Genomic DNA, 10,080 nt, shown 5'->3' with positions numbered 1-10,080 from the left:
ATAATATATTGTAAAAAAAATATATATATTATTTGTTTCGAATATTATTCATACAATTCGAAGAATCGAATAGTTTATGTACACAAAAGATATAAACATGTTTAAGATATCAGGGTGAAACAATGTACAATTGAAGTACTTCACTAGGTAAAGAAATGCTGCCGTAACTTTCAAAAACATTTAAAAGAAGAAGATAATCACATGTACTTTTTTTATAAGTTCAGCACTATTAGAAGAGATATGTTGAAGCATAGATTGTTTAGGCACAATATATCTTTAAAATAGGGAATAAACAACAATGTTAGTAAGTTGGCGCGAGAAGATAATTTAGATAAAAACATGTTCAAGTTATATCATTTCTGTAAAAATAATTATTATAAAATTAAAACTGTATATATGGAAAATGAAAATTAATTTATTATATATCCATTTTATCATAATTTAATAAAAGTTGATTAATCACAACTAGAGCAGTTTTTTAAAAAGTTAATTACAATATTTCTTCAATATCACACATCTTACACCAAGTTTTCATTTTATTTTTACTCCTTTTATTAGAATTCGATAAAAGTTAAACAATAACAACTTAATCATTTGTTTTCTCTCTAAGTCTACATTTCAAGTTAGGGACTGAAATGAAAGCTAATTAAGTTTCATTTTGTATTGTTGTCATGGATTGAATATTTTTCACCATATTTTACAAAATAAAATAAAGTTATAATTTTTATGAAAATGAATGTTTAGAAAGACATGGCGTGGAAAGTACAATCGTACAGCAATATATACTGTATAACTTTATTAAAATACTCTCATAGGTCCCAAAGAAAAATAACGCTACTATCAGGAAATCATAAAAAAACAGTTATAATAATTTTTTTAAATGTAATTAATTTTAAATTTAAATCACTTAAATTGTAGTCATTGTTTTAATTATTTTTAAATATATAATGTTTATAATTGTTTGATTAGTTTTAACATTTTTTAAAGCTCAAGATAATCGTTCAGAAGAACATGAAATCATATGCAAACAGTCTGTAACTTTAAAAAACAATGTACACCAATTTATTTTTATTCTATCCTTCATTTCATACGTCTTTCTATACTCTATGTTCGCTATTACATAACTTGGTTATAATAATTATTAGTCATGGTTATAACTTTATGATCGGATATCAGCGATACCAAGCAACGAATTCTTACTCTTTTTTTCTCGTTTTTTATGTTGTTTTAGTTTAAAGTTTTTAAGAAATAAGGTGAATTCTTAACTGTAGTTACGGCATTGCGAAAATTGATCACTTGGAAAGGAAAGAAGCAATAAACCATCGTTCTGATGTAATGAATCTATTTTATACTAAATATTATTAAACTACTCCTCTTGAATTGGAAAAAAAAGTTTGTTAGCAAATTAATTTCCAAGTTTTCAGTATTTTAGATGTATTACCTTTTTTCCAATTCAAGATAAGTATTTTAATAATATTTTGTGTAAAAATAGATTTATAAATTTACTAAATGTATAATTATGTACAGTTGTAAATTCCAATGAAGATATAAAAAAAAAGTGAAGAAGAATGTGGTTCTGTGTAAATTGTCTGCAAGTCTTAAAAATTGCAATAGAAATGTTGGTATTTTTTTTTTTAAATCTGTTTCTTTTTAGCCGGTCCATAAATTTGGCAGACGTAAGTCTATGTGAGTTTTAGTAAGTTAAGTTACTGCCTGAGGGATAATTTAGAACGTCTTTATAGTATGGAATATAGCCGTCAGATAATTATTTTTAGCTTACTATTTCTTATAATAATTATTTTTACATTATTATTATTATTTTCTTTAGTACATACCTATCTATTCATAACTGTTTGGCTTGAATTGAAACTTATAATCCTTGAAAGTAATAATTAAGATTCATTTTAAATAAAAACGATTATCTTTAGTAAAAAAAAAAATCTTAAAACTTATAACACTATTACTAAATACGTATGTATGATACTCATTTGACATCTTTTACATATAGATATTTTATATATAATTTGTGTGTGAGAGAGAAAGGAAGGGAGAAATTTTCAAGTGAAAACAAAAAACTTTTGTAAATGATGTTTAAAAGAGGACCTTCGTAAATAGAAAATCGCATTCGGTCCATCCTGTACTCCACAAAAAGAAAATGGCCGGGACCATCCATTATCAATTGAGGTAAACGCCATCCGTGCAGAAAATTGTTTACGAACTGCAATCGGTAGGAAATTGGAAGTTGATGGAGATAGGGCGCTTGTGAACTACCGCGACTCTCCTGCCCATTGTCAACACAAAGTTCAAACAGCACAGGAACAGCTCCATTTTATCTGAAATACATTTAATTTAGCAAAATTAAATCTTGGAAGGATGACTTTGTAGGAGATCAGAAGAGAAATATTTAATTATTAACTGGTTGAATATAAATAATTCAACCTTATTTTGGAACATTAAGTTATAGTTAAATATTAGATACGAAAATTATTTTTATTTTAAAATTAAATTTATATTACAAGGGTCGTTATCAGAAAAACATTTTTTTTTAAATATTTTTAATATTTAGATTTTCCAAAGATCTGCTATTTTACACCTTTAACAAGATAGAAAAATCTAGATTAATTATAAATATTAACATCTAGCAAAAATAAATTTGCATGTTCTGCTAAATGTGCAGTTGCATTAATAAATTATTTAAATATATAATTAATTTGTTTATTTATTTATAATAAATTATAAATAATACGAATCAACCTTTTTTAGTTTTTACACTTAAAATGAATATGGTATTCTTCATATTATTTGGATGTTTGTAAGTAAATTTCATAGAAAATTAAAAAAAAAAAATTAAAATTGATAAATATTAAGAGTTCACAAAATTGCTGGTACTAATAAATACAATTCGTTTCTAGATTCATAATTGGTTGTACCTTTTAAAAGGAAACTGTAGGACTCGCGGGTTGGCCCCTTCAGCTGCAGTAGATACAATTACTCATTACTGAACTAAATAGCGGGCCTGGTGGTGTTTTAAATGAAGGGGCTTAAGTTGTTAACAGCGATAATACTAAGTAAATGGAAAAAATTTAACTAAACATATGAATGAATAAAGGTATAATGTTACAAATATATAAATCTGATCAAAATTTAATTTAGGCATTATTTATTCCTATTTTAGACTGGAAACTACTAAAATTTAATAAATTATAAAAAATAAACTCGATGATTTGTAGAAGGCATTTTTAATGTATGTCACAAAACACACACCTTCAATTTCATTTGTTAATCCTTTGGTTATTTATGTATATTAAGTTTATTAAACAGTAGTATATAATTGTCATTAATAATTCTTATATGTCATTTTTATAGGATTGAGAGACTTTTTCAAAACAATGCCAGTTTATTCATTACATTTAGCTAAAAAAAAAAAAAAAAACATATAGTCAGAATTTCATTTTCATTAAAATCAAGTTCATGTTTCCTAACACAACAAAAATTAATGAAATTAAAAAAAAACACAACAATTTTTTAACATCTACAATGTACTCATCCGTACTTTAATTTGGTAAATTATAATTATCGGAGGAAGAGAAGAAATAATTTAGTAATTGATTTGAGCCAGATATAATTTTGGTATTATATTTAAGGGCTTGAATTTTTATTTTTACTAATAATGGTATTTTAGATGCTTCCACGTGTAAACTACTTGACGGATTGTAGCGAAAGTCTCAGCAACTATTCTCAAAGCAGCATTTTGAAAGGAATTTAGCATCTGCAGTGTCCTTTTGCTTGCCGAACTGTAGGCCACACACCAGTAATTAATTTTAGACATTGAAAGTTTCCTATAGGGAAGGAGTATGAGTCTGAATCATGCATAATAGGATGCCTATAAGGATATTACCTCCTCTGATCTTTTCAATGGATCAAATTATATTAAAAAACATTTTTAAAGCTGCGTATAATTGATTATACTATAAATTGTATGTGTCATTAATGTTGTATAAATTATCCTTTTACAATATGATTAATAATTATTGTTCAATTACCAATTAATGTATTGATGACAAAAAATTGACCTTGGAAAAGAAATCATGTCCTCATATTTTATGACAAATATAACAGTACTATCAATGTTACTGTGAATAATTTGATATAATCTATTATGTTATATATATATTATAGTGGCTGATAATCAAATGCATTTAAAACAGCATATTCATTCCCCATCAAAAAATTATCTCCTAATATTTGTTTTCTAGACTACTTTCACTTTTATTCGAGTATCTATTAAATTGTATTTTGAAATTCGTTAAAGTATCTTAACCCGAGTAGATTGATCTCGATCTCTTTTTCGGTTGAATCCGAGTTTTAAATGTTTCTATTCATTGAATCTAATAGTACAAGAGCCGGGGAGAAAAGGTAGGCAGTAATTCACCCCAATTGTTTATTACTTTAATGTAAACTATGAATAATTACTAATTTAAATTGATGAGTTTGCTAAGTATAGATACGGGGGATATAAAAAGGGCGGCTATTTCAATACAAAAAAAAATTAATTTTCCATTTGGAGCACAATAGCTTTAAAACTATTAACAACCCTAAAAAACCTAAGAGCATCCCATTTAAAATAGGGTAAATTTGCTAAAATATGAGCTCTAATAGAGCTCATTACGTTCTTCAAATCCCCAGATATAGCTTTTTAAAAATCAAAGTTACATAAAAAAATTTGAAGAATAAGTAGTTAGTGATCTAATTTTAATACAACTCTATTCAAAAATCATGAGACGTATAGATCTCAGCCAACACTGGAATTATATAAAGTAGTTCATAACGTTTATTTTCGTAGGAGTAGTATTTTTTATGATATTTGATAAAATAAATTCACAAAACGTTAATTTTTAGTTGTCGGATAAACATTTTGATTTTTTTAAAAATATATGAGACATACATATGTCTGCCAGCACTCGAAATAAAGATAATTTAACTCACCATAAAGTAGTTTATTACAAGTATCTTCATAGGAGTAGTAGTTTTATGATATTTGCATCTCAATATAAATTTTGTCAATTAATCAAATTTTAATATGAGCGCCAATAGACATCAATACGTCATTTAGTTCCTGAGACACATATTTCTCAAAACAGATCCACTAACTTCTGATTTTTTAGTGCATTTTTTATGAAACGTTGGTTTTTAAAAAGCTATATCTCGGGACTTACTGAACGTAAATAGCTATTAGAGCTCATATTTTAGCAAATTTACTCTAAATACTACTTTAAATAATATACTCGTAGATTTTCTAGTGTTAGTAGTTTTAACATTAATGAGCTCCGAATGAAAAAAAAATTTTTTAATGTTTTGAAACAGCCGCCCTTTTTTATTCCTCCTACCTATACTTGGCAGCCTCATCAATTTTGACTAATGATTATACATAGTTTTCATTAAATTAATAAACAAGGAGGTGAATTAACTCCCTTTTTTCACCTCTTGGGCTCTTATTCTACAACCACTGTCACCTATTAGTTAAATTCTTAATTGATGCTTCACATTAAACTAAGTAACAAACATCACATATCATCATTACTTTATCCAACGTTTGAGGAAACGATAAGTAGCAGGTCTATATTAGATAGGGACGAATTTCTATAAAAATTAACACCCAGTAACAGGTGACTACAAATTGTAACCTAGCTGGAACAGGTTACAGCAAAGGGTAACGGGAATGTTGCAGGCCCTATTAGAGCCCAAGTTTCCTGTTTTAATTAAGGCAGTGAAGTTGTAGCCCCATTGCACACCTCCCACCTTCTGTTCACTCTCATCTTTTAATTCAATCCCTTGTCCAACACCAAAGTGATGTTCGTCTGGATTTAACTTTCAGGTGGGATCTTTTGTTAGATACTAACATTGTGTAATGATAATTAAAGTTTTTTGTCCCGAAACAATTACCACGCAATAGTAATAATATCTTTGTCTATATTTGAATATAACCACATATTTTTTTAACCTTAAAAATGAAAATTTATTTAAATAAATAACTTAATTTTTATCCATTTTAGTCTCAACACATTTTATTTTCCTTACAAGTCCGACATTTCGGCCAATCCGGCCATCTTCAGGGGCAATCTTAATTCAATTTTTAAACTAAATGATTTAAAAATTCAACTTCATTCAGGCTATTCTGCCCAGGTCAAAAACAACAATTGTTGTGATAAAGTTTTGTATCAAAATCTAATTTATATAAATTATGATTTCATAATAATTTAATTTATATAAATATTATAAATATGGGATGGAATAAATTTTTACTTGTGGAAGGAGTTTAAATATCTAAATTTTAATAAAATTAATATAATACTATTTTAAGCATAATTTTAGCCCTAACAAAGAACTTTTGAATCAAATATTTGCTACCTCAAACGGGCTTGGGCTGGCCGAACCGGTGACCACGGTGATGTGGTTGCTGTGACCAGATTTTTGTGGTGAGCTAGGCGTGATTTCGGTCATCAGGTACCGCTTCTTTAAGCTGCAGTGGAACCACGAGGATTTCAGACTGTCTCATTTAAAACCTCGGCCCTCATCCAAGTTCAGAGGGGACATGGATGCGGGTTCTTCTTAGTGGACCTAAGTGGATTTGGAACCACAGGAGAGGCTCAGCTGGGTATAATTCTGCCACTTGTCTGAGAGTTCATTAAACTGTGTTAACCCTGAGAAAATTTTTTTGTACATAATTAAAGAATAAAATTTCAAGATTTATTAATTATCCTCATATTAAACAAATTGTATTTTCATCGACCCATCTCCAAAGAAAGGCCGTTTATTCAAATAGATGACCTAAGTTATCTGAAAAAATAAACTTATTATATAATGATAATTTCTAAATAAAAAAAAGTCATAATACAGTCACATTCATATAATTTTTTTTTTTTTTTTTATTTTCTTCTTGTAGTTAATTTTAGTTGTACTATAAAAATTTCAGTAATATAGATACGCTTTAAGTAAATGGCGTCTATATAACGAAGAAACAAATTATAGGTATTGGGTAGATTATTATGTAATAATATATTGTAAAAAAAATATATATATTATTTATAAAAACTGATATATTCTTGTTACATAACATTATTAGTTTAATATTCAAGTAAGGAAATTAAGTTACAGGTAGGATTACATAACACAAAAAATGGTCGGTTTAATAAAGTTACATAACAAAGAACATAAGTTACGACCTATAATAAGTAATATTGATAAATAAAGTAAGGGACCTACCGAATCTCTATCCGAATATTTAAATAAAACACTAAATGAACCGAATAGATATAATAATTACAATTTAAACAATTCATTAAAATTAAAAACGATCCTAGGAACTCTAAATATAACATAAAACGATACTTAAATAGTCATTTTGTATGTAGAGTCGATGTTTACCAACACACTAATATTCGAATGTATCAAAATATTGGTGGATAATTGAGACAAAGATAAGAATTATGAAAATAATTAGGACTAAAACTTATTTGTGGAAGGTCTAAATATATGTATAAAAAAACAAAACAATTATTTAACTTAACAATTATTAAATGAAACATTTCGCCATTTGAGGGGTCTACCGATGGAAAATACCCTTTCAGTCAAAGTAAAGGGTTAATCATGAATAATTTATTAAATAAAAAGTTAGAAAAAATGAATGAAAAACCATTACTTCAAAGAAAATACGTATATCGTATCATTTTTATTGCAAACAAAGAGAAATATGATGAATCACTCACTCAACTGAATAGTTATTTGAATCAAACAAAATTTACGATTGCAAAATCTACAATTAGATTGTTACACATGATTATCATCGAAGCGTGCTCATATTTTGTTGTTGATATTGTTTTTTTACTAATAATTCTCAGTCACTTTTTTGTTTTAAAAATTCAGTAATATTTCAATAATTTTTTTTTAAAATAAACAACTTTCTCCATTATACCAGAAACAATTATTTATTTGTATCAAACTTTATGTTTCAATGTTTTTCTTAAAACTTTTTTTTTTAAATTTTCATTTAACATTTTTAATAACTGTTATTAGAAAACATTTATTGAAAAATTAACCAGGTTAATTCAAGTTTATATTTATTATTTCCTTTTTAGAACAGTAAATATATTTTGGGATCCTTAATATTCACATTGAAATGAGTCTAACCAGAACAGAGAAAGAAGCACAAATTTCTCTAGAACGGCATAGCGGATTTTCATTATAGATAAACCAAATCATTGGAATAAATTTTTGAGATAAAATGAAAGATTTTTTGGATAGATACATTAATGTGCATAATTCCTACTAACTTATCTTCGTAAAGCTGCCTTTGAGGGGCGTGGTATAGGAGAGAAGGACACATTGAATAATATGCACATAACAAATGCCAATTTTAGTCTAGCAGTATACATATAAAATATTTTTCCTAAAAGGGATCGCTTCATTCGATCTAAATCTGTAAAATATTGTAATTCAAAGACATACCAGGACTTTGTACATGAAAAGATTTTTGTGAAAAAAGAAAAGTTGGGTTAATAGAGTTACTGACATTTATAAACGAATGTCGGGTTCCTCGCAGATTTCGAAACGTGTTTTCCTTTTCAATTTATAAAAAAAAAAAAAGTTTATCAAATTACTAATAAATAGCAATGCCTATTTATCAGTAGGTATCTTACTTGAATATCTGGAATATTAATTAATGTACCTTACTTTACCATCCCTGATATCAACCTAATAAGTACTTTAAATGTTTTTATTTTTAAAAATTTATTTATTGTTGTTTATAATTGTATAAAAATGTGTACACCAATTAAATCTGTTGTTAGTTATACAAACAGGCGGAGAATCTACCCATCGATAGAACTCCAAAACCTTTCTATAGGAGAAGATCTCGTGGCCATCTTCTTTTCAAACGCCTAGGAGGATTATTAGGTAATAAAGGAGAATCCAGGTTAGAAACAAGAGGGTTTGGGTAGTTAGGAAGTTCATCATGGAAGGATTGGTATATAGTTCAGGTGACTTTATTTGTGACAAAGTAAGGAGGATTAAGGATTTTGGACTGTAAGTATTGAATACGGGAGAAATTCGATGGTTTAGCCTCAAAGCTCAACTCCATATGTCCAGCTAGGCCTTATTATAGTCATGTAGATTAGTTTCTTGAAATTAGTTGCAAGTTTAATAAGTTGTCTAGTATGTGTTGTAATAGTTGGAGCAGTTTCCTGTCTTTTTAGCCTAATTCTACTCTACTCTCTTGAAAGGTTAGAGGTTGTCATACACATAATGCCACGGCAGAGACAAGCAGATGATTTTTGTTATGTAAAATATTTTATATTTTTTCAGGATTTCATAATTAATAAATTATTTATGATTTAAAATATGTCGTGTTTAAATTAGTAAAATTTTCAAATAAGACTGTTCACACTTACCTTTCTCACAGAAAATGCCTTCATAGTCCAAGTTGCGGCACTCACATATAGGCCCGCTGTCAGTGGATATGCAGATCCCACCATGTTGGCAGGGGTCGTGCTCTTCACAAGCGTCTGTAGAATTGTCCCTCAGGCCCTACGAAAAGAAAAATTTAATTGATACTTTTTATATAAGCACAAGTTAGTACTATAGACATAAATTCCTGTACTCCTTAATAATGTTCCCGGGTTAGAAACCCGGAGCAATCAGTGTAATTGTAAGTGCGGCTTCATAAATTAACAGAAGATTCCAATAGAACGCTCTCCCTTCTGCACTTAATGGGAGTGTATTGGACCGCCTAATCCGCGCTATAAATCCACTAATACCATTCTTCAAGAATCTATTGGTTTCTTTAAATTGCTTATAATTAATCAGTATCCTCTTCTTTTTTTTAATTATTATTATTTATTTTTTGGCTTTTCTGGATGAAATCATCTTCCTTATTATTTATTTTAACAGATTGAAAAAAGTAGTTTTCCCATTATCCATTCTTCTAAAATAAAAATAATGCAAAATAAACCATTTTTAAAAATCATAAAGTGAATTTCAAATAAATAAGTTAAAATAAATCATAAGTTATTCAAATTTAATGCA

The 10,080-nt window shown here is 27.7% G+C and overlaps 1 protein-coding gene across 1 annotated transcript in view; it reads right to left on the bottom strand.

Moving 5' to 3' along the window:
- The window catches only part of LOC106688698 (neurexin 1), a gene marked incomplete at its 3' end in the record, with an annotated part of 225,056 nt that extends 215,478 nt beyond the window's left edge, over positions 1 to 9,578 (bottom strand). The window contains exon 1 of the mRNA XM_014433276.3: positions 9,447 to 9,578. The remainder of the gene's footprint in view (positions 1 to 9,446) is intronic.
- Positions 9,579 to 10,080: the final 502 nt, after the last annotated feature.

Source organism: Halyomorpha halys, unplaced genomic scaffold (assembly GCF_000696795.3).
Source record: "Halyomorpha halys isolate HHAL.00 unplaced genomic scaffold, Hhal_1.1 Scaffold1180.1, whole genome shotgun sequence".
NCBI lineage: Eukaryota > Metazoa > Arthropoda > Insecta > Hemiptera > Pentatomidae > Halyomorpha > Halyomorpha halys.
This window is presented reverse-complemented; position numbering and strand designations above follow the sequence as displayed.